Genomic DNA, 24,993 nt, shown 5'->3' with positions numbered 1-24,993 from the left:
CGCAGGGTGAGGGTGAGAGAGCTGTGAGGTCAAAAGCAGCGGGAGCCAAAGGCACTCGCAGAGAGAAATCAGGGAGAGGATCAGAACCAGAGGCGGAACAGGTGAACTTGAAAGAAAGAAAAATTTCTACAGCGCCTTTCACGACCAGCGGACATCTCAAAGCGCTTTACAGCCAATGAAGTACTTTTGGAGTGTAATGTGGGAATAAAACATGCATCCAGGTGGGACATGCAAGATTAAATGATAGCAGGTGTGACAGTGACGGGTCCGGGAGATGGCAAAACGCAAAGTGACAACGGGTCAGTCTACAAAATGTGTTAAAACAAAAAATTGATTCAATTTAGGGGATTTTTAGTATTAACGAACATCCCCTTGTAACACAAGCTAGGCAATTGTACGGGGTGATCAAAAGAAGTAGGATCAGAGAATCCTAGAATTGCACAGCACAGGAGGAGGCCATTCGGCCCATCGTGCCTGTGCCGGCTCTTTGAAAGAGCTCTCCAATTAATCCCGCTCTCCTGCCCTTTCCCAATAGCCCTGCAATTTTTTCCCCTTCAAGTATTTATCCAATTACCTTTTGAAACTTATTATTGAATCTGCTTCCGCCACCGTCTGCTCTCTCAGGTGGATGTAAAAGATCCCACGGGCACTATTTCGAAGAAGAGCAGGGGGAGTTCTCCCCGGTGTCCTGGGCCAATATTTATCCCTCAACCAACATCACTAAAACTGAATATTTGGTCATTATCACATTGCAGTATGTGGGAGCTTGCTCTGCGCAAATTGGCTACCGCGTTTCCTACATTACAACAGTGACTGCACTCTAAAAAGTACTTCATTGGCTGTGAAGCACTTTGGGACGTCCTGAGGTTGTGAAAGGTGCTATAGAAATGCAAGTTCTTTCTTTAACATCAGCTACGATACTAGGGGCATTTTATTTAAAAACCCATCTAACTCTGCTCCATATGAATGGTCACTATGATCACGGCAGGTAGAAAATTATTCATAACATAACGATGTCTCCCCAAGGTGCCAAGCTCTGTGTTGAACTGAGGGATTCCGCTTGTTACCGTCCTCTAATTGCGCTGTCAAGATTCATCAATTCTAGACGGCCTGCCTGAGGATCTGCTCTAATGTCGGTGGGTGACCGAAAAGTCAGAGAGAGAGAGAGAGAGAGAGAGAGAATACGTCAGGGGAATTTTTCTTTTGAATGCAAAACCAGTAACTGTGCAGCGATGATGAGAACTGTTGTGGGTGAAGATCGACGCCTCGAACGGTGATGGACAGCAGTTGCCTGGCAGCACTGAAAGTAACAAAGCGTGGGACTTGCAAAGGAACAGCACATCAGAACAAATCAAGTATGCATAATTGCACGTTATGATGAGGCGTGAGGCAAGACAACTACATTTAGCCTTGTTCCAATGGCTCTTAAAGCTGATGTTGCAAAGTTGCTAATGATGACTAAACCCTTCCCTCTCCCAGCCCACACTTCCCCCAGCCGCAGCCCTGGGGAGTTACAGCGCAGATTTACCGGAATGACACCGGGGTTGATAGGGTTAAATTATGAGGACAGGTTGCATAAACTAGGCTTGTGTTCCCTTGGGTTTCGAACGTTGAGGGGTGATCTCATCCAGGATTCGATAGGATAGATAGAGAGAAACTATTTCCTCTGTTGGGGGGAGTCCAGAACGAGGGGAACACAATCTTAAAGTTAGAGCCAGGCCGTTCAGGGCTGATGTCAGGAAGCACTTTTTCACACAAAGGGTGGTGGAAATCTGGAACTCGGTCCCCACAAAAGCTGTGGATGCTGGGAGTCAATTGAAATGTTCAAGACTGTGATTTTTGTTGGGTATCAAGGGATATGGAGCAAAGCAGATAAATAGAGCTGAGGTACAGATCAGGCATGATCTAATTGAATGGAGGAACAGGCTCAGGAGCCTGAATGGCCCCCTCCTGTTGCACTGTTCCCTGCTCACCAACACTGCCTCCAGGTACCAGCAGGAGAAGGATGGCAGTAGGTCCTGGGGTAGCGTCAATAAGCTCCCTAAGTCAGTGGATGGAGGGAGAGAAGCCGAGAAGTGGAACGCTCTCTATTCATGTACAGATCAGCCAAGATCTAACTGAATCAAATCCCTCCATAACCTCCCTAATTCTGTAACGTCCTTCAGCCCTACAACCCTCCGAGACCTCTGCGCTCCTCCAATTTGGGCCTCTTGCGCATCCCCGATTTTAATCGCTCCATCATTGGCAGCCTTGCCTTCAGCTGCCTGGGCCCTAAGCTCTGGAATTCCCTCCCTAAACCTCTCCGCCTCTCTCTCCTCCTTTAAGACGCTCCTTAAAACCTCCCTCTTTGACCAAGCTTTTAGTCACCTGCCCTAATATCTCTTTATGTAGCTCGATGTCAAATTTTTGTTTGATAATCGCTCCTGTGAAGCGCCTTGGGACTAGTTGTTGTTGTTGAATGGCTGAACAGGTTCGAGGAGCTGAATGGCTTACTCCTCTTCCAATGGTATCTTAATGAGATGGTTCTCCTAAACCAAGAGGTTTTCCACACAGTTCAGATCCCCTACATCAAACGATACTGACATGAATCTTGTCATTCATGTGGAAATGACTTGTGAAGTAATACTGGGCGGCCTGCTGGTGGCGCTGTCCAGGGAGAGTATAAATACTTGGGCATGGGGCCAGCTTGCTCAGGACATTCTTTAACAGGAACTAGTGAAGGACACAACTAGATCTCCATGTTGAAAAACAGTTGATTAAAGCCTTGTTTAATACTCAGACCACGTGCCTAGTAGTTTTTTTACATCAGATACCATGTTGGCTCGCCGGGGTGATGCCATATGTACTGCACCACAATAGTAGAAGGATGTTTACTGGGCCTTTTTGAAAAGAAATTGAAGTAACAATTGTAGTGTATGTACCTTTAAGAGGAGAACTACTTTTACAGCTCCTGTATACTGTAGTACCGGCAGTGACCACACCTGTATATAAACCCTGAGTAGGGATCTGTACTGTTAGTTTTTAAAATACCCTCATCCAGTGAACACCTGTTGATTGTTCATCTGCAGTCTCCGTCTATTTATTGAAGAACACCATACCTCAAGATTCACGGATTTAACAGTGGCGACGAGGCAGATTCGAACCTACCTGCAACTCTGCATTTCCTCCCAGGGATTCGCTCCTGGAGGACAGTGGAAGAAAGTCGATGTCAGAAGCACGGGCGTCGACCATGAGCAACCGCCCAGTCATCCAGCAGAGATTGAGCATCGCAGGGAGGCTGTTGAGAGCTGGGCTTGGTTCTCCAGTCACGACAATCCAGCGCAACAGGCTGGCAACAGGTGCGGCGCAGACCCTTCCCGGACAGCGGCAGCTGGAGCCGACCGACGGCACAGAAAAGGCCGAGCAGCGTCGACGGGGTAAGAGAGAGGGTAAAGCGCACAGGGCGCAGCCGGGGGTTGAAGACTGAGCGACGTCGACAGAAAACAAGAGAGAGAGGGTAAAGCACAGCTGGGGTTCAGGACCAAGCGGCGTCAACAAGAGAGGCGCGCAGGAAAACGCGCAGAGCGCAGCCAGTGCTCAAGGGCTGAGCAGCGTCCGCGGGGGAAGAAAGGAAGCGCGGGAGACGCCATTTTTGAAGCCGCAGCGAAGAAGAAGGGCGAGCGCGGGAAGAAAGGGAAGCGCAGGAGACGCCATTTTGAGCCAGCGGAGAAGAAGGGAGAGCGCGGGAGACGCCATTTTAGCCAGTCTAACCACACCCAGGGATGCCGAAGAGTGGCAGTGTCACAGCGTTCGACAATGAAGTCGAAGATTGGGCGACATACGTAGAACGCATTTAAGTGTACTGCAAGGCGAATGAAGTGCCAGATGCCAGGAAAGCACTGGTATTGTTGAATTCCATGGGTGCAAAAACGTATGGCTTACGGCAAAACCTAGTAACCCCAGAGAAGCCAGTGGATAAGGATTTTGAAAGCATAGTGGCAATCCTACAGGACCACTTAAACCCCACACCACTGCTGATAGCAGAAAGATTTAAGTTTCACAAAAGGAACCAGCATAAAGACGAAAGTAATGCTGAGTATTTAACGGAACTGCGCAAGCTATCGAAACACTGCCAGTTTGGAATGGGACTAGCAGATACGTTAAGGGACAAGTTTGTGTGTGGGCTTCAAAGTGAAGGAACCCAGAAATGGCTTCTATCAGAAAAGGATCTTATGCTGGACAAGGCTTTCAGCATGGCAGTATCACATGAAGCAGCCGCATGGGGCACTGCAGAGATACAACGGAGACCGCAAGAATATGGCACCAATGAAATGTCATATGGAGCAGTGAAGTGTTATCGCTGCGGCAGAACAACACACGACCAGAAGGATTGTTGGTTCAAGGACCAAGTGTGCAGACAGTGTGGAAAAGCAAGACATATAGCAAGAGTCTGCAGGTCGGGAAAGAAAACCAGCAGCAAGAAATCTCCACAGGAGAAGTACAAAAAGGTACATAAGGTGACGGAGAGTAGTTCAGACGAACAGAAAAGTGATACAGACTCCGGAAGCAAGGAGCTGGGTTGTCTGAAACTACATAATGTAATCAAAATGGAGGATCACCAAACTATCTGGGTCACGCTCAAGATAGACGGAGTCCAAGTGAAAATGGAATTGGACACAGGATCAGCCTTAACAGTCATAAACCGAAGGGACTACAAGCGGCTAGTCTCACATATACCCTTGAGAGATACAGAGATTGTCTTGAAGACGTACATGGGGCAAAAAGTCTACCCCAAAGGAAAAATAGGGGTGAACGTGATATACAACGGCAAGGAAACACCAAAAATGGACCTATATGTATTGCCAGATGGAGGACCACCACTACTAGGACGTGAATGGATCCGGAAGATACAGTTAGATTGGCATTCCATACAAGCACTGACGGTAGAGGCCAAAAAGGATGACGACGTCACACCTGGACGACTGTCAAAAATGCTAACTGACGCACAAGAAGTGTTCCAGGAGGGACTCGGAACACTAAAAGGCATAACAGCGACGATCAAAATAGAGGAAAATGCAAGCCCAAAGTTTTTTAAGGCCAGACCGGTGCCTTATGCGATCCGTCCAGCCATCGAAGCAGAGCTGGAAGGTTTGGAACGTTCAGGAGTGTTGTGTATGTAATATGTGTGCTACTTTGAACCTATGGACAGGACTGCACTACTTGTTGGGCGTAGTAATACGCAGTACCACTCCTGGCCATAGGGGTATAAATAGTACTGTGGGTACTGATCCCCCTCAGTTCCCGCCTGTGGGCATGAAGTAAAGACCTATGTATAGTCCCTACCTCCAACCAGTAAAGACCTGTTTGAGTTATACGTTTAAGTCTTTGTGTTAATTGTTCAATACAATACACATACTTAACACTGGCGACGAGTCGGTTCGAACCCTGTGGCAGTTATTCCACAGCGGCTTCGTCCAAAGACAGGACGTTGAAGAGAGGTTCCAATCCTCAACACCCCACTGAAAACTGAAGGGCAGCAGAAATCCTGACAGCTTCCAGCGACTGGAAGCGACAGGCATTAGGACCCTGAAGCCTCCATAACCTCGTGGGTAAGCCAGAGCCCGGGAGGGCGCGAGCGGGTAAGCCAGAGCCCGGGAGGGAGCGAGCAAGAGCCGCCGAGCGGGTGAGCCAGAGGCCGGGAGCCGCTTCAAGCGGGAGGCGCTTAGCGGGCCAGCGATCGCACCGGTGATAAGGGTTGAGAACCGTTTCGGGCGGGCGGCGCACCAGCGATCGCACAGGAGATAAGAGCCGCAGTCGGGCTGAAAGTCAGCGACGAGAAGCGCGGGAAAACCGCCATTGAAGTGGGCGGGGAGAGCGAGAAGCGCGGGAAAGCCGCCATTTTTCGCGGGAAAACCGCTGGGGAAGAAGGCAGAAGCGGGAAAACCGCCATTTTGTGGGTGGAGGACGACGGCAAGAGCGGGAAGCCGCCATCTTTGATAACAAGTAAACAAAATAAAATCTGAGAAATTGCAAATCTACAATGCCTAAACACGGGAATATTAGCACCTTTGATAGTGACCTCGAAGATTGGGCCATATATGTTGAAAGAGTAAAAAATTATTGTAAGGCCAATAAAATTCATGACCAAGATAAAGCTCTAACATTATTAAATTTAATGGGTGCGAAGACATACGGGCAATTGAAACACCTGTTATCACCAGATGAACCGGCGGATAAGACGTTCGATGAGATTGTTACTGTCCTGAAAGATCATCTAAACCCCACGCCGCTGATGCTAGCGGAACGATTTAAATTTTACGACAGAAGGCAGCTACAGCATGAAAGCAATGCTGATTATTTGCTGGAATTGCGTAAATTAGCGAAATATTGCCAGTTTGGAACGGGACTGACAGAGGCACTTCGAGACAAATTTGTGTGTGGTTTATTTAAACAGGATACACAAAAGCGACTGCTCGAGGAGAATGAGCTGACGCTTGAGAAGGCGGTCACTATGGCAGCAGCACACGAAGCCGCAGCGAGAGGCACGGCAGTAATGCAGCTACGGTCACCGGAGCTCAGTGCACACAAATTGGGTGTGAGTTCTGGCAAATGTTATCGTTGTGGAAAGACAACGCATGATCAGAACCAGTGTTGGTTTAAAAACCAAGAATGTAGAACTTGTGGTAGGCTTGGACATATAGCTAGAGTATGCAGGTCAGGGAAGAAGACCAGCAACAAGAAGTCACCGCAAGGAAAATACGCAAAGGTACACAAGGTGACCGAACAGGAGTCCGATTCAGACGCTAGCAGTAATGAACTGGCTAGCTTAAGCTGTAATGAACTGGCTAGCTTAAGAGTACTCAACGCTGGTAAGGGTGCAGACCTCCAGACAATTTGGGTCACTCTTCGGATAGAAGGAGTCCAAGTAAAACTGGAATTGGACACTGGATCGGCATTGACGGTCATAAATAAGAAAGATTACGGAAAGTTATTCCAACATATTCCCCTACAGGATACGGGGATTATATTGAAAACATACACGGGGCAAAGAGTGTACCCCATCGGGAAAATAGAGGTTGCAGTGGTCCACAAGGGCGAAGACAGTCAAATAATGGACTTATATGTGATATCTGAAGGAAGTTCTCCACTACTAGGACGGGAGTGGATTAGGAAAATGAATATGGACTGGCATTTCCTACAAACAATAACGAGTGAGAACTCGGTGAAGATAGTCGGCCCAGACTCTGGAACGGATGATGGTAAGCCCAACTCAGGTGCAAAAGACAAAGTTTCAGCACAGAATTCCACTGAGCAACAACAACATAGTTTAACTGTGGATTCTGAGTCTGGCAAGTCTACTGATGTGCCCATTTCTGAGGGACACCGGGCTCGAACTCAACTCCATTTCAAACTACAACAGCAATTAGAACAAATGCTTCGCCGTTGTGAGCAAGAGTTGAATGCAACGAAAGAGTTCTTTGATATAGAGTTGGAGAATCTGGAAAGACAACAGAAGCAGCTGATGGAGAAAATGGAGCAGGAGCACACAAAACGTCTGATGTCAGAGGAGTTAACGGTCAGCCAACTCCTGCATATGCTGAAGGACAGGACTCTGAAATGGGAAAAACTTGAACACGAACTTCAATATTCAAACGAAAGGGGTTCGGAGCTCTCAAAGGTTATTGGAAGAGCTGAGGTGGCAACACAGACTGAGATGACTGCAACAGAGCAGCCCTTGGATGCCAAAAGTACGCTGACTCACGTCAACGTAGAACAACAGACCGCTGAAACAGCTGCTCCGGTAGAGGGATTGAATAGTCCGATCAATCAATCTCCAAAAGAAGTTGAAGTAGTAAAATCTCAAATGAGGTCATTAGTAAACGACTTGCTGAAAGCCCAGAAAAAGCTGGATGAAGAGGTACGCATGAAGAAGTCTCTTCAGGAAAGATGTCTGGACTTGGAACAAAAGCTGGCTAACGCCCAGCTGGGTATGGAGGAAATAGAAGACCCTCTCGCTGGCCTAGATCAGGACGACACCGAATATTACTATGTCCTGTCCTGCCCAACTTGTAACTTCGACTCCCACCATACAGAAATCATGGAGGAGCACCGAAAGTCTACGGAACATCGGGAGAAGGTGGCTCTACTACGGAAAAAGGAGGGAGAGAAGGAGGAACTGCGCATGCAGCTGGCAGCTGACAGTGGAGCCCAGAGAGTCTCCAAGAAGCAGAAAAGGAAAAGTCGAAACAGAAGATGACCCATCTGAACCATTATTACCTCTACCAGATCACACACGTGGTCCCTCCGAACGGAGCCAATTCAGTTCGGAAGTTCAAACTGTTAAATCCATGGAAGGACTATTGAATGAGTCACTCCAGCAACGTGAACCGACTCCACCACAGAGATTGAATCTGTGAACTGTTTTCCGCAGAGACTGAATCTGTGATCTGTTTTGACATGAAGTTATCTATGTTATTCTGTTATGTAAACCTGAAGTTATATATGTATATATATTATTACGTTATGTTAAATGGGGAGATGACTGTAAAGCTAGGAAGGGAGGAATGTTGTGTATGTAATATATGTGCTACTTTGAACCTATGGACAGGACTGCACTACTTGTTGGGCGTAGTAATACGCAGTACCACTCCTGGCCATAGGGGTATAAATAGTACTGTGGGTACTGATCCCCCTCAGTTCCCGCCTGTGGGCATGAAGTAAAGACCTATGTATAGTCCCTACCTCCAACCAGTAAAGACCTGTTTGAGTTATACGTTTAAGTCTTTGTGTTAATTGTTCAATACAATACACATACTTAACAAGGAGTACTGTCCAAAGTGGACTGGAGCGAGTGGGCTACACCCATCGTTCCTGTAATGAAGAGGTCGTTGAGTAATACGCCTGGGGAACCAAAGAAAGTTCGCATCTGTGGGGACTTTAAGGTGACAGTGAACCCAGTCCTTCACACGGTACAATATCCGCTTCTGCTGATTGAAGATATTTTCGCCTCGCTATCTGGAGGAAAACGCTTCACTAAGATTGATCTGGCCCAGGCGTACCTGCAAATGGAGGTAGAAGAAGCCTCGAAACAATACCTCACGATCAACACTCACAAAGGTCTCTACCAATACAACCAGCTGGTGTTCAGGGTAGCATCAGCTCCGGCTATTTGGCAAAGGGCAATGGATCAAGTCCTGCAAGGGATTCCAGGGACCCAATGTTATTTGGACGACATCCTGGTCACGGGCGAAAATGACAGTGATCACCTCGCCAACCTGGAGCAGGTGCTCACTAGATTGAAGGAATATGGGTTCCGAGCTAATCACCACAAATGCGAGTTTTTCCAGAAGCAGATCTCGTATTGTGGCCACGTTATTGATGAAGAGGGGTTACATAAGTCCCCTGAAAAGATTGAGGCAGTAGTCAAGGCTCCAGCACCGGAAAATGTGTCACAACTGAGGTCGTTCCTCGGGCTGGTGAACTACTACCTTAAGTTCTTGCCAAATTTGTCTACAGTATTACACCCACTGAACACCCTACTGCAAACGGCGGTACCATGGAAGTGGAATGACGAATGTAAATGAGCTTTCCAGAAGTGCAAAGAATTGATCACATCAAAAGAGGTGTTGGCTCATTTCAACCCAGCACTACCAATTCGGTTGGCGTGTGATGCATCACCCTATGGTATTGGAGCGGTGCTGTCGCACAAATTCCTGGACAGTTTAGAGAGGGCAGTAGCCTTTGCGTCTCAGTCACTAACTTCAGCCGAGTGCAACTACGCCCAGATTGACAGGGAGGCCCTCAGCCTAGTGTGGGGGGTAAAAAAGTTCAACCACTACCTGCACGGGCAGAAGTTCACCTTGCTGACTGACCACCAACCACTTGTCTCCACCTTTAATCCAAAGAAGGGCGTTCCGGTGATGACTGCGCAACGGCTACAAAGATTGTCCCTTTTTCTAGGGGCGAACCAATATGAAATAGAGTATAAGGGCACGAAACAGCATGGAAACGCTGATGGGCTATCACGCCTGCCACTGCCTACTGCGGAGGACGTACCAGCAGTGGACCCTGTCGAAATATTTTATTCAACTATAATTGAACGCTTGCCAGTAACTAACGCGGATATAGAGAAGGAGACCCGAAATGATCCGACACTGTCTCGGGTATATGATTTGACGGTGAAGGGATGGCCAACACATGGCGACTCACTGTTGCCAGCATTCTCATCCAGAAGAGAACAGCTGTCAGTATGCCAGGGGACATTGATGTGTGGATCCTGAGTGGTAATTCCACCCAAATTAAGGGAGAGAGTGCTCAATGAGCTTCACGAAGGCCATCTGGGAGGGGTGAAAATGAAAAGCCTTGCTAGGGCTTATGTGTGGTGGCCGGGGATCGATCAACAAATCGAGGACCTAACAAAGAGCTGCTCAGGATGCCAGAAGGTCCAAAATGCACCACCACATGTCCCTCTACACCCATGGGAGTGGCCCTCCTCTCCATGGCTACGGGTGCATATTGATTTTGCTGGTCCATTCATGGACTCAATGTTCTTAATAGCAGTGGATGCGCACTCGAAATGGCCTGAGGTGATCAAAATGTCCTCCACCACTACGGAGAAAACGATTGCAGTCCTACGGACCATATTTGCCAGGAACGGCTTGCCAGAGCAGATTTGCTCTGATAACGGACCACAGTTTGTGTCCGAAGAGATTCGGAAATTTATGAGAAGGAATGGGGTAAGGCATTACACACCCGCCCCGTATCATCGAGCCACAAATGGATTGGCTGAGAGGTTCGTACAAACCTTTAAAAAGGCAGTAAGGGCCATGTGCGATGACGACATTCCACTGCAGCATAAAGTGGACAATTTCCTGTTAGCCTACAGAAATGCGACACATGCAGTTACCAGCCAGACCCCGGCCATGATGTTCTTTAACCGAAGGTTGAGATCTCGTCTGGATTTGCTCAGACCAAATGTACGAAGAAATGTTGAGAATAAGCAATTCCAGCACATCAATGAGAAGCCGACAAGGAGCTTCAATTTCGGACAACCAGTCTTGGCCCGCGACTACCAAACAGAGAAATGGCAACCAGGAACGATATGCACACGGCAGGGGCCACTAATGTACACAGTGGATGTTGGGGAGAATATTGTAAGATGCCATGTCGACCAGATCCTAGCGTCACAGGAACGAGTCAACCCCATGTCTCGCGTACCTGGTGATGAACCCGACATACCGGTAGCATCTACCCCAGAAACAGTAGCATCGGAAGCTGATGAACTAACCGACGACAGGGGGCCAGAATCGCCTCCGCACCAAGAACAAGACACTCAGGAAAGGCGCTATCCAGAAAGGATCAGAAAGCCGCCCCAAAGACTGAATTTATAAATGGACTATTTCAGTTAATGTGCATGTTAAAAGTGTTAACTGTTAAATGAATGTTATGGTACTGTTAATCTAAAAGGGGAGGGATTGTAGCGTATGTACCTTTAAGAGGAGAACTACTTTTACAGCTCCTGTATACTGTAGTACCGGCAGTGACCACACCTGTATATAAACCCTGAGTAGGGATCTGTACTGTTAGTTTTTAGAATACCCTCATCCAGTAAACACCTGTTGATTGTTCATCTGCAGTCTCCGTCTATTTATTGAAGAACACCATACCTCAAGATTCACGGATTTAACAACAATGACATATGGCAATGTAAATCAGTGCCTAGAGAAGCAACTCGCCCTTTAATGTAACGAAACATCCGAAGGTGTCTGATACGAGCAAAGGATGAGCACGGACAGGAAATGATGAGAAAAAAAAACTAGGGAAGATGATACCAGAACCGTGAGGATTTATTATCAGGAAAGGATGAACAGGCTGGGGCTCTTCTCTCTTGAAAAGAGAAGGCTGAAAGGTGACCTAATAGAGGTCTTTGAAATTTTGAAAGGTTTTGATAGAGTGGATACAGAGATAGTGTTTCCACTTATGGGGAAGAGCATAACTAGAGGCCATCAATATAAGATAGTCACCAAGAAATCCAATAGGGAATTCAGAAGAAACTTCTTTACCCAGAGTAGTGAGAATGTGGAACTCGCTGCCACAGGGAGTGGTTGAAGCGAATAGTATAGATGTACTTAAGGGGAGGCTGGATATGAGGGAGAAGGGAATAGAGGGTTACGCTGATAGAGTTAGATGAGGAAAGACGGGAGGAGGCTCGAGTGGAGCATAAACACCGGTATGGACTGGTTGGGCCGAATGGCCTGTTTCTGTGCCGTATATCCTGTGTAATCCTATGAAATGGAAATGAAAAATCGGTCAGTTTCTAAAACGTGGGGCTGATCTGGAATGTCAATTTCAAAACCGGGTGCCAAGTGGAAAATCTACCCCAGTGTCTGCGTTCAGGAGTCAGAGTGTAGGGAAGGTGTAAGCCAGTGTATTACTCCCCATCCTAAATGCTGTAATCTCTTAGTACATCAGTGGACCACAGGAACGGCAATCGTTATTTCCCTAGTCATTGAGATTAAGACAGGCACGACACTCACAGCATGCCATCAGCCTGTAATTGTGAAAGATAGTCTGACTCATGCAAAGATTTCTTAGCAATGGCTAAACCACAGTCATAAGCAACATGTGCCGCCCCTGGCTGCAACACTCTAAGTTTAGTTCCAGGCAGGACTTGGACTGAACACTATGGGCCAGAAATTCAGTGGGCTTTGCGCCCAGTTACCGCCCAAAGAGGTCTTCTGCGCCAGTAGAGGAGTTTGCGCTGATATTCAGCGCTGCGGTAATGGCGGCAGTAGCCGGTAGCGCTGCGCCGGCACCGATGACGTCATCGGTGTGTGCAGTGCCCCGGTTCCGCCCCGCTACTGGCCCGACCCCCATATTTAGTTGCGGCCGCCTCTTCCGCAGCGGCCGCAAACAACGATGTGAAGACCGGGCCGTGCTGCAGCCTTAGTGGCGCTAGTTAAGGCGGAGGTGCGGCCGGCCGCTTTTTCGGCGGCCGCCTGCCCGCACCTCCTTCCCCGGCCTCCTCCACCGCCCCCCCCGCGGCATTGCCGGCTGCTTTCCGGGAGCCCGGCACTTCTCCGTGGTGCCGGGCTCATTTGCCGGCACTAGCGAGCGGCGATCTCCGAGTTGCAGGCACCTCCCCCTTAAGAGAAGGAGGAGGCCTGCAGTACCGCAGCCTGCCGCTCCGCAGCGGGTGGCGCTGCGGCACCTACAGCGCTGAAATTCAGTTTCAGCGCCCCAAGCGGGGGCGGGCACACCCTGGAATAGCGCCCGGTTCCGACTTGGGGTGCAAAAACTGAATTTCTGACGGGCGCAACTGGCTCCGCGCGCAGCGCTAACTTTTGGGCGCACGCCAGCTGGCGGGCCCAAAGTGAATTTCTAGGCCTATGTACCCAATGCTTTGAAACCACGTGACGTAGTTTGAAGGTATTATCTGATGTGTGGTGATAATGTGATTGATATTGGGTACTGTAGTGTAGTGGTTATGTTACTGGACTGGTAATCCAAAGAATGTATGTTCAAAATCCCACCATGACAGTTTGGGAATTTGAATTCCAAAAAATGTGGATATAAAAAGCTGGTCTCAGTAACAGTGACCGTGAAGGTATTGCATTGTCATAAAAACCCAACTGATTGACTCATACCCTTTAGGGAAGGAAACCTGCCGTCCTTACCTGGCCTGGCCTATGTGCATGATTCCAGTCCCACATCGATGTGGTTGACTTTTAACTATCCTCTGAAGTGGCCAAGCAACGTTGTATCAAACCACCAAACCTCAGCAGTTCAAGAAGGCGGCGGCCCACCACCACCTTCTCAGTGCAGCACCCTTCATCGTCGCTGGGTCAAAATCCTGGAACTCCCTCCCTAACAGCACTGTGGGGGCACCTTCGCCACACGGACTGCAGCGGTTCAAGAAGGAGGCTCACCACCACCTTCTCAAGGACAACTAGGGGTGGGCAATAAATGCTGGCCTTACCAGCGACGCCCACATCTCAAGAATGAATATTAAAAAAATTAAGAATTTGAAGGTAACTCAAAATAAACATTAACCCAATGAGTTGCTGTGATTTGGAACACACTGCCTGAGAGGGCGGAGGAAACGGAGTCAATAGTTTTCTTCAACAGAGAATTGGATAAATACTGGAAGGGAAAAACATGTACAGGGCTGTGGGGAAAGAGTGGCATTAATTGGAGAGCTCTTTCAAAGGGCTGGCACGGACATGATGGGCCGAGTGGCCTCCTTCTCTGATGTATCATTCTATGATTCTATGAACCCAGCCTATCTGATTTGATGTGTAGGTGAGAGGAGTGATAAAGACATAAATAGAGTTTAAGAGCGACATAAGCTTTCTAATTATGAATATTGGGTGCACATACCATGCTAGGTCATTGCGTCCACAAACAGGAAGGACATTCATAGAGCTATAATTTTCATATTTCCTCTCCCAAAGGCTTCAGCCTGTAGTAAGTTGCAAGTATCCTCTTGTTCAGTGTATCTTTTTAGAAGTATTCTTCTTTTAGTCCGAAGAATATTTTTCTAATTACCATTCTCATAACGAAACAGACAGCTGTCGTAGTTTCCACCCCATAATAAGCACAATTTAAAAGAGGCAGACACCCCATCAGTACCCATTAAAAAATTACAGAGTTACAACTATAATCTTTTGCTGCTCTTTGTCTGTCATTTTCAACAAAAATGTTTCTGTTCAAACAGCAAGTGCTGGGAGGAGTCAGCGGTTTAATTAATAATAGTCATTAACCCAGGGTTTCATCAAAGTTAATTTCAAATGTGTTGTGTTAATTCGACTCCCTCACATTCTTGGGTTTAGCCATTTCTCCCAGCTCTTTGCCAGCTCCAATCATTAGCATTTATTTTTTTTTAATGTAATTTTTTTTGCTGTTGAAGAGAGCTGGAATAAGAGGAACACTTTCTCATTCTGGGCCCTCACTGCGAACATCAGGCACTCCAAGGGTAGATAGCTATCGGATGGATGGACTGAGTGGAGTGTAGCCCCTGCTCCCCACCCCCAACCCCACCCCAGCCAACCAGAACGGTGCCCTCTCCGACACTACGGTCCGACTGACCCCCTGCTTATCACACGGGAGCACCTTCACCGCACGGACTGCAGCGGCTGAGGAGGGCGGCTCACCACCACCTTCTCGAGGGCGGCTCGGGTTGGGCAATAAATGCCGGCCTTGCCAGCGACGCCCACATCCCGTGAATGAATAAATTTTTTAAAAACCCACTCTATTGGCTATAGTTTACTTCCTCTCATGATTCAGTAAATTGAGGCCCATTAGGGTTCACGCAGTCCTGTGACCGGATATTAACCAAACAGTATCTCACTGGTGGTGGCGTTGGGCTCACGTCCACTAATAAGCTGAATTCTACATTACGACATTGACTGCACTTCAAAAAAAGTACTTCATTGGCTGTAAAGCGCCTTTGGGACGTCCGGTGGTCGTGAAAGGCGCTACAGAAATGCAAGCTCTTTCTTTACTAGTCACAGGGAAACATTCCTCAGCCCAGAGGCAAATAAATCCTGCCACCCCTCGCCAAAAAAGGGCACCCTATATCTGAAGTGCTCCCTAACATTCTGTTCTGAGGGAACTGAATAGAGGTATTAAAGTGAGGAATAAACTGGGCATTCAGTTCAATAACTTACACACTTTCTGAGTATAGTATATGGGTGTTCTTGCTCAATCACAATACCTGTGGTAAATCACATTCCTCACATGTGGTTGAAGCTCCAACAGATGTTTTAGTAACAAAAGGATTCCGAGCACTGACATAAATTATTGACGTATGTTTCGTTGGATGAAGAAAGGAGACCCAACCCAAGGCTGACTCACCCTGGGGGTGGCGGGTTACAGAACAATGCGAAGTTAGTCAACCTCAGTGTGGGGGCGGGGTGGTGTGTGGAGCGGGGTGGGTGGCGGGTGGAGGGCAGCAAGACGGGGCTACAAACCTCAAACTCAAACCTCTGACTATTCAGCCGCAATGTGGGCCCTGGCTCAGAAAGGAATGCCAACTGGGTAACAACGTCGCCTGCTTGGCGGCTTCGAGCGAGAGTTGGTGTTTCTGGTGGTTGTGTTGATCTGAGGGCACGAGCCCGATTTAAAATACATATTTCGTTGGGGGCCTGTAAGTCTTGTCATGCCCCCTGACCCCGCTCTGGTACACAGTGGGCTGATTCAGTCGTTTTCTGTGAGTCGCTTAAATAGGGCCGGGCAGTCCCAGGGGCCGGCTTTAGTTGCCCTCAACACTGGAATGCTTCGGGGGTGGGCGGCAATCACTGCTGCCCCTTTCCTCTCGTTATGCACATCCCTGATTTCCATCGCTCCACCATTGGCGGCCGTGTCTTCAGCTGCCTGGGCCCTGAGCTCTGGAATTCCCTCCCTAAACCCCTCTGCCTCTCTCTCCTCCTTTAAGACGCTCCTTAAAACCTCCCTCTTTGACCAAGCTTTTGGTCACCTGTCCTAATATCTCATAGAAACATAGAAGATAGGAGCAGGAGTAGGCCATTCGGCCCCTCGAGCCTGCTCCGCCATTTAATGAGATCATGGCTGATCATCCAAATTCAGTACCCTGTCCCTGCCTTCTCCCCATATCCCTTGATCCCTTTAGCCTCAAGAAATATATCTAACTCCTTCTTGAATATATTATGTGGCTCGGTGTCAAATTTTGTTTGATTTACGCTCCTGTGAAGCGCTTTGGGACGTTTTACAATGTTAAAGCCGCTATATAAATGCAAGTTGTTGCTGTTGCATACTAATTAGCAGCAAGAAGTTAGACGTCAATAAGACATCGGCGGTGAAGTTAGACCTCGTTACGCCGCTTTGCCAGTCGGCAGATGGATCATAGAAGTTAGAAGTCCCGCATCAGCACACAGCTACCTCACTGCGATAGGAAAGGCTACTTGAGTACGGGAAAGAAACTTGGGCCTTCATGTTCAATACGGTCTACTGTTCCAACTCTGGCCTCTTGTCCATCCCCCGTTTCCGTCGCTCCACCACTGGCAGCCGTGCCTTCAGTCGTCTTGGTCCTAAGTACTGGAATTCTCTCCCTAAACCTCTCCGCCTCTCTCTCTCCTTCTTTAAGACGCTCCTTTAAACCCACCTCTTTGTCAAAACTTTTGTCTCCTTCTTTGTCTGATTGAAATGTCAATGTTAGTCTGATTACGCTGCTGTGAAGCACCTTGGGATGTTTTACTACATTAAAGGCACTGGATATAGTTGTTTTTGTTGTATTGATATTACCCTCTATTTGTGATTTCCTAAGAAAATAACTACCATTCCTTAAACGTGTCTAATCCCCTTTATTCGTGATAAAATAATTTGGTACCTTAGCGCCTCCCGTTAGCACCTCCAGGGGGTGATATTGGAGCACTACCGGCTTTGCGACCGGGCGCGGCGATAGTACCGACACCCGCGAAAGTGACGCGGAGGTTTGCAGCGGTAACCGCTAGCGCCACGATATCCTGTGCCCGGAGATTGGATGTCATTGCCGTACGCATCGTCCTGGAAGCACCCCGGACCCGAACTTCAGTTCCGCCCCCTGCAGCATCGCTGGGCGAAAACACCGACAGCTGCAGGAGGCGCTGTTCGGGAGGCCGGGCGCTTCGGGGGCGCAAATACAAGGGGATGTTGGCGCGGGTAGGAGAAAAATTTTAACAACGTTCATATTCATTTTTTTCCATTCCTCCTGGGCCACGATCGATCAGCCTGGCGCTCTGCGGGAGTGCGTGGGGCTGATCGGGCCAGATCGCGGCCGTCAGGGACCAGCTGACTGGTCCCAATGCAGAGGGAGAGAAGGAGCCTCGGATCACGGCAGCGTTACACGGGACATTGTGCAGCTCTGCACTGCTACCGCCCCGCCTGCGTCCTTTAGTGCTCCAGGAAGGAAGTGGAGCGCTTGATTTAGCACTCCACTTCCTTCCTGGAGCGCAAACACCAAATTTTGCAAAAGCTGGGAATCATTAGTGCCTGGCCAGTTTTCAAAAGTTACCACCTCCAAACGGGACGATGCTGAATTTCTCCCCGAGTCTATAATGAGATGATCGTCACTTTGTTTAATCCTTTTGTAAAAGTAAATTATACCTTTTATGTAGAGTGTACAATGTGATCATTGTAAGTTAAAGGATTTTTACACAACTGAAGCCTGAGAAGGGTGGCGTGTTCAATAATTGTGGAATTAATCTGAAAACTGCCTCAAAATTTAGACCACACATAGTTTGACTTGGCAGTACATGTGACTGCCTACTGATTGACTAGACACTTAATGCTTGTGCCCCCTTCTGATACAGCAACGCCTCGATTTCAAAATTCTCATCCTTATTTTCAAATCCCTCCATGGCCTCGCCCCCTCCCTATCTCTGTAATCTCCTCAGCCTCACAACCCCCCGAGATCTCTGCACTCCTCTAATTCTGCCCTCTTGAACATCCCTGATTATAATCACTCAACCATTGATGGCCGTGCCTTCTGTTGCCTAGGCCCTAAGCTCTGGGATTCCCTCCTTAAACCACTCCGCCTCTCTTTCCTCCTTTAAGACGCTCCTTAAAACCTACCTCTTTGACCAAGCTTTTGGTCACCTGTCCTAATTTCTCCTTATGTGGCTCGGTGTCAAATTTCTTGACTTATAATACTCCTGTGAAGTGTTTTGGGACGTTTTACTACATTAAAGGTGCTGTATAAATACAAGCTGTTGTTGTTGTTATCTATAGTGCTAGGCAAGGACCATCTCCAACAAGAGAGAGTCTAACCACCTCTCCTTGACTTTCACTGACATTACCATTGCCAAATCCTCCACCATCAGCATCCTGGGGGTTGCCATTAACAATAAACTCAACTGGACCAGCCACATAAATGCCGTGGCCAATAGAACAGGTCAGAGGCTAGGTATTCTGTGGCGAGTGTCTCACCTCCTGACTCTCCAAAGCCTCTCCACCATCTACAAGGCACAAGTCAGGAGTGTGATGGAATACTCTCCACTTGCCTGGATGGGTGCAACTCCAACATTCAAGAAGCTCGACACCATCCAGGACAAAGCAGCCAGGTTGATTGGCACCCCCTCTACCACCTTAAACATCCATATCCCTCCACCACCGGCGTACCGTGGCTGCAGTTTGTACCATCTACAAGATGCACTGCAGCAACTCGCCAAGGCTTCTTCAGCAGCACCTCCCAAACCCGTGACCTCCACCACCTAGAAGGACAAGGGCAGCAGGTGCATGGGAACACCACCACCTCCAAGTCGCAAACCATCCTGACCTGGACACGTATCGGCCGTTCCTTCATCGTCACTGGGTCAACATCCTGGACCTCGCTCCCTAACAGTGCATCTTCACCACACGGACTGCAGTGGTTCAAGAAGATGGCTCACCACCACCTTCTCAAGGGGCAACTAGGGATGGGCAATAAATGCTGGCCGTGCCAATTGTAAGAAATAGCTGTTAGATTCAAAGATGGGTTTTAATTCTTAGAACAGAAGCTGACAACATGCAGCCGGGAACAGAGAGCAGAAATGCCAGCAAGGTCGAATATCAAGCATCAAAAGACAAATAGAAGTGATAAGGGAATGGTAAAATGCAAAACATCACAGGGTGGTGGGGTAATAGACAAAAATGGAGCCGAAAAGTCATAAAATGTCCTTAAAGAAACATAACAAAACATTTCTCAGTAAGATAAGAGGGAGACTTTGTCAGTCATGCAGAAAGGGACGGCGAGGGCTGCCTTCCCACTTCACAAATGGACAATAGGATGGGGATCAAACGATTGACACCAGGTGATTACCAGCCCACCGAAATAACTATAAATATAGACGACCGAGAGAGGAAATCAGGCAGTCAGGGGCGAAGGCTTCCCCGAGGTGACTACGGCCTAACACCTTGGTTAAGTTTAGCCTCTGAGGTGGCTGATGGCCGAACACCTCCAGCAGCTCGAGAGATGACCCAACGGAAGTGACCGCTGCAGCAGACTGCAGGAATCCACCCAATCCGAGACCACCGTACTGCCTCCTCATCTGTCCAGTCGTGGCATTCCGATTCGGGAGTCGTAGATCACTCCTACTGTCACGGGTTGTATGTCTATTATACTCGGCTTAAACCATATGTAATATCTGATTATGCTTTAAAACTGTAGCTCTTTAATAAAAGCCTTACAACTTCTAAAGCCCTGTTGGGTAATCTGTGTGAGCCTGTGATCCTAATCTTACACAATGGCACTTATTTCCAGAGAATCTTTGTGATTCCTGCTTTTTAATTTTCTTGACACTTTGGCATTTATCTTTCAGTGCAGCTCTAACAGTGTAAGGTCAAAATCTGGCTCCAGTGTTGGACAGTCAAACACTAGCTACCCGTACGCCTGTACTAGCTACTCCTTTACACACCTATTTCAGTGCAGAGGCATTCAGTGTGAACATTATCACAAAAGCCAAATACTGTGGGTGCAGGAAATCTAAAAGAACATTATTGGGTTCAGTTTAGAACATAAGAACATAAGGAATAGGAGAAGGAGTCGGCCATTTTGGCCCTTCGAGCCTGCTCCGCCATTCAATGAGATCATTGCTGATCTTCTGCCTCAACTCCATTCACTGGCCCTATCGCTATCAGAAATCTATCGAATTCTGTTTTGAATCTACCCAATGACTGAGCCTCCACAGCCCCCTGGGGTAGAGAATTCCAAAGATTCAACACCCTCTATGTGAAGAAATTTCTTCTCATCTCAGTCCTGAATGGCCTAGCCTTTATCCTGAGGCTGTGGCTCCTGGTTCTAGACTCCCCAGCCAAGGGAAACATTCTCCCAACATCCACCCTATCAAGCCCTGTAATAATTGTGTATGCTTCAATGAGATCCCCTCTCATTCTTCTGAATTCAAGAGAATACAGGTCTAGTTTACGCAATCTCTTCTCGTACAACAGTCCCGCCATCCCAGGAATCAATCTCGTGAACCTTCGTTGCACTCCCTCTATGGCAAGTATATCCTTCCTTAGGTAAGGAGACCAAAATTGTACATAGTACTCCAGGTGTGGTCTCACCAAGGCCATATATAATTGGACAAAGGGTCTTGACAAAGGGTTTTCACCTGAAACGTTGACTCTATTTTCTCTCCACGGATGTTGCCTGGCATGCTGAGTTTTTCCAGCATTTTCTGTTGTTATTTCCTATATAATTAGAGTAAGACTTCTTTACTCCTGTACTCAAATCCTCTTGTAATGAAGGCCAGCATACCATTTGCCTTCCTAATGCCTTGCTGCACCTGCACATTCACTTTCAGTGAATCATGTACAAGGACACCCAGGTCCCTTTGAGCATCTGTATTCCCCAATCTTTCACCTTTTAGGAAATACTCTGCTTTTCTGTTTTTTCTACCAAAGTGGATAACTTCACATTTATCCACATTATATTCCATCTACCATGTTCTCGCCCACTCACTGAGCCTGTCGAGATCCCCTTGAAGCCTCTTCACATCCTCTTCGCAACTGACACTGCCACCTAGCTTTGTATCATCAGCAAATTTGGAAATGCTACATTTAGTCCCCTCATCCAAATAATTGATATAGATTGTGAATAGCTGGGGCCCAAGCACCGATCCTTGCGGTACCCCACTAGTCACAGCCTGCCATCCTGAAAAAGACCCATTTATCCCTACTCTTTGTTTTCTGTCTGTTAACCAATTCTCAATCCATGCTGCTTTATTACCCCCAATTCCATGTGCCCTAATTTTGTTCACCAACCTCTTGTGTGGGACCTTATCGAAGGCCTTCTGAAAATCCAGATACACCACATCTACCGGTTCCCCTTTGTCTACTCCACTAGTTACATCCTCAAAGAACTCCAATAGGTTTGTCAAATAGGATTTCCCTTTCATAAATCCATGTTGACTCTGCCCAATCTTACTATTAGTTTCTAAATACCCAGTTATTGCATCCTTTATAATAGATTCCAGCGTTTTCCCAACTACTGATGTGAGGCCAACAGGTCTGTAGTTCCCCATTTTCTCTCTCCCTCCTTTCTTAAATAACGGGGTTACATTTGCTATCCTCCAATCTGCAGGAACCGTTCCAAAATCCCTCTCTAACCCAGGAACAGTGAGGCTTCATCGTACCATCCCTTCCCACCATCCCAGCTGAAGTCAGCACGGAGCAGGGACTGGGCTTTGGACCTTCCAGCTCTACCCCAAGCACCGTGCTTACCAAATGAGTGATTGAAGAAGTTTGTGTTGTGTATTCTGGGGTAAACCTCTTAAGCCTGTGAGTGAAAACAGACCTCACCAGTAGCAATACATATGACACCGACTTACTCTCCGCCGCTTTGAACTGCGAGCCAAGGACATCTATCCACCTGACTGTAATATGAAATCCTAGTTCATGCTGTGTGACAGTGTGTATAAAAACCTAAAAGAAAACCAGATTGGCTGTCCGCCGCCCCCCCCCCAACCCCCCTTCCTCAGCACATATTAAATCTTCTAATTAGAACCGCATGCTTTGACATCCACTCGCCTCCTTCAAACCTTCATCATTCAGTGAACATATTAGGAAGTCAAGAGTCGGGGGAAGGCCAGTCCCCCTGAGAAAGTGCAAATTTGGCACAAGGATTTAAACAATTGAGCTTTAACCTTCGAGAGTGTTTCATTGCCGGTTTCCAAGGGTCGCCTTGCCTCGTCCCTTTCCATTCCGAATTCGCAAGATTCCAGTGTAAACACAATCAACTCTTCGATTGGCTCTGTGAAGGAGACAGTAACTGTTTTGATTCACTGATTTTGTTTTCTGAATTCTTCTTCAATTCAGCACAGAAGTGTTTTGTGTGAAGGGGTTCAGTTGGCTCTTCTCAAAGCCCCAGTAGGCAGAGGCAGTGATTGCCCTGGAGTCTCCGAGAATTAAACATTAATCTCCCGGACACTGCTAGGAGCAACTCAGGCCAAAAATCACTGGGCCAATAAGAAAATTGTATTTAAAAAAAATAATTCTTTGAACATTTTCGTTAATTAGTGATAAAAATATCGGACATGGGGAAAAAAGGGCTGTTTGACTGACAGTCCAGAATCATCCAATCAGGTAACAAAGAGTCTATTCGCTTTCCGATTGGCTGTGGGAAGGTGGGGCGGTGCGAGGACGGACGTGTTGAGTAACCAATGGCGGGAGCATGGGGGCGGGGCGGTTGGAGGCAGGTGGTCATGCGATGAAACCTCCAGGCATACGTCCAATCAGAGTTGGTAACCCTATAAGCCCCACACACCCAAAGGCCTAAGCTTTGATTCGTGTTGGGGGCGGGGGGTGGGGGCAGGGCTAAGCCACCTAACCAAAGCTGACGGGATCTTTCTTTACATAGGCAGATTGTGTCCGATGACATCATCGGGCCCTGACTGCCACTGGTGTCAGCCATGGCTCAGTGGGCAGCACTCTGAGCCAGAAATAGAGGCTTTCACATCCACCTGAGAGAGCAGATGGGGCCTCGGTTTAATGTCTCATCTGAAAGACGGCACCTCCGACAGTGCGGCACTCCCTCAGTACTGCACTGAAGTGTCAGCCTGGATTATGTGCTCAAGTCTCTGGAGCGAGACTCGAACCCACAACCTTCTGACTCAGAGGCGAGAGTGCTACCCACTGAGCCACGACTGACAAGAAATCTAAAAAGAGTGGTTAGGTGATCTCAAGCTTTGGTTTTACGTGCCTCTCGATTGTCGGAGGAAGGAAAGCGTGAGGGAGACGAGCATCTCCGTGGTTTGCAGCTCTTGCGAACTGCTGATTTAGAGCAGGTGGTGGTTTGTGATTCAACATTATGAGGATCATAATATTTGTTATGATGAGTTTGTGCATGCACAAGCCCATGATATTTCACCAAGGCTTCTTCGACAGTGGTTCCCAAACCCGTGACCTCCACCAGCTAGAAGGACAAGGGCAGCAGGCGCATGGGAACACCATCACCTCCGAGTTCCCCTCCAACTCACGCACCATCCCGACTTGGACATATATCACCATTCCTTCATCATCACCGGGTCAAAATCCTGGCATTCACCATGTGGATTGCATCCTGTTTAAGAAGAAGGTCTTCTCAAGGGCAACTTGAGACTGGCAATAAATGCCGGCCTTGCCAGCCACACGTACATCCCCAGAATGAATTTAAAAAAAAATCATCCCGATTAAAATGGTATTACCACATTGTGTTTTTACAAAACCGGGAGAAAGCTTGTCTGACAGTAAACCCCTAGAAAAGTGTAGGGTTGTGTACACAGACAAGAACCTCCATTATTCTACTGTAGCAGTGCCCACAGGCATAGAGGTAAAGAGAGCGAGATCTGTCTGCTCCATTTTGATGCTGTTCTCTTAAGATTAATGATCTCCAAATTGAGTGGATCCAATGGTTGGATGAGGAGGTTTCCAGACCTATTGTAGCAGATTGATTGCTATCAGCAGGGATGTGTAACATTACCAATAGGGAACAGTGGGTTACGGAAATGAATTCACAGACTGATGTTGGAAAGATGTGGCCTCAGAGACTTGGGGCTCATAAACTGCGTGCTTCCTGACGTTGTGAGTTAAATTATTTTCTGGTATCCCACTGTTTCCAAGTTGGTAATTCTGTTTGTGCTCCTAGGAGGGGTTAGTGGGCCTGACAGCACAGGGAAATGGAATTAACATCAGTGTAGATGCCATTAACACAGGGTTCTTGATATTTCACGTTACTTTAGCTCCCTCACACAAAGGGCTCAGTAATTCCCGCCATTCAGCTCCTCAATGTCTGAATATAAAATATTAATAAAACACATAACAGAAATCAGTAGAAACTAGGGAAATAATTTCAGCCATGATCTAATAAGAACATAAGAAATATGAGCAGGAGCCCCTCAAGCCTGCTCCGCCATTCAATAAGATCATGGCTGATCTGATCTTGGCCTCAACTCCACTTTCCTGCCCGCTCCCCATAACCCTCGACTCCCCTATAGTTCAAAAATCTGTCTATCTCCACCTTGAATATATTCAATGACCCAGCCTCCACAGCTCTCTGGGGAA

Source organism: Somniosus microcephalus, chromosome 27, assembly GCF_052327205.1.
Source record: "Somniosus microcephalus isolate GS21.2 chromosome 27, FLI_Smic_1.0, whole genome shotgun sequence".
Lineage (NCBI taxonomy): Eukaryota > Metazoa > Chordata > Chondrichthyes > Squaliformes > Somniosidae > Somniosus > Somniosus microcephalus.
The sequence above is the reverse complement of the archived record's forward strand: the minus strand, read 5'-3'. Positions refer to the sequence as shown.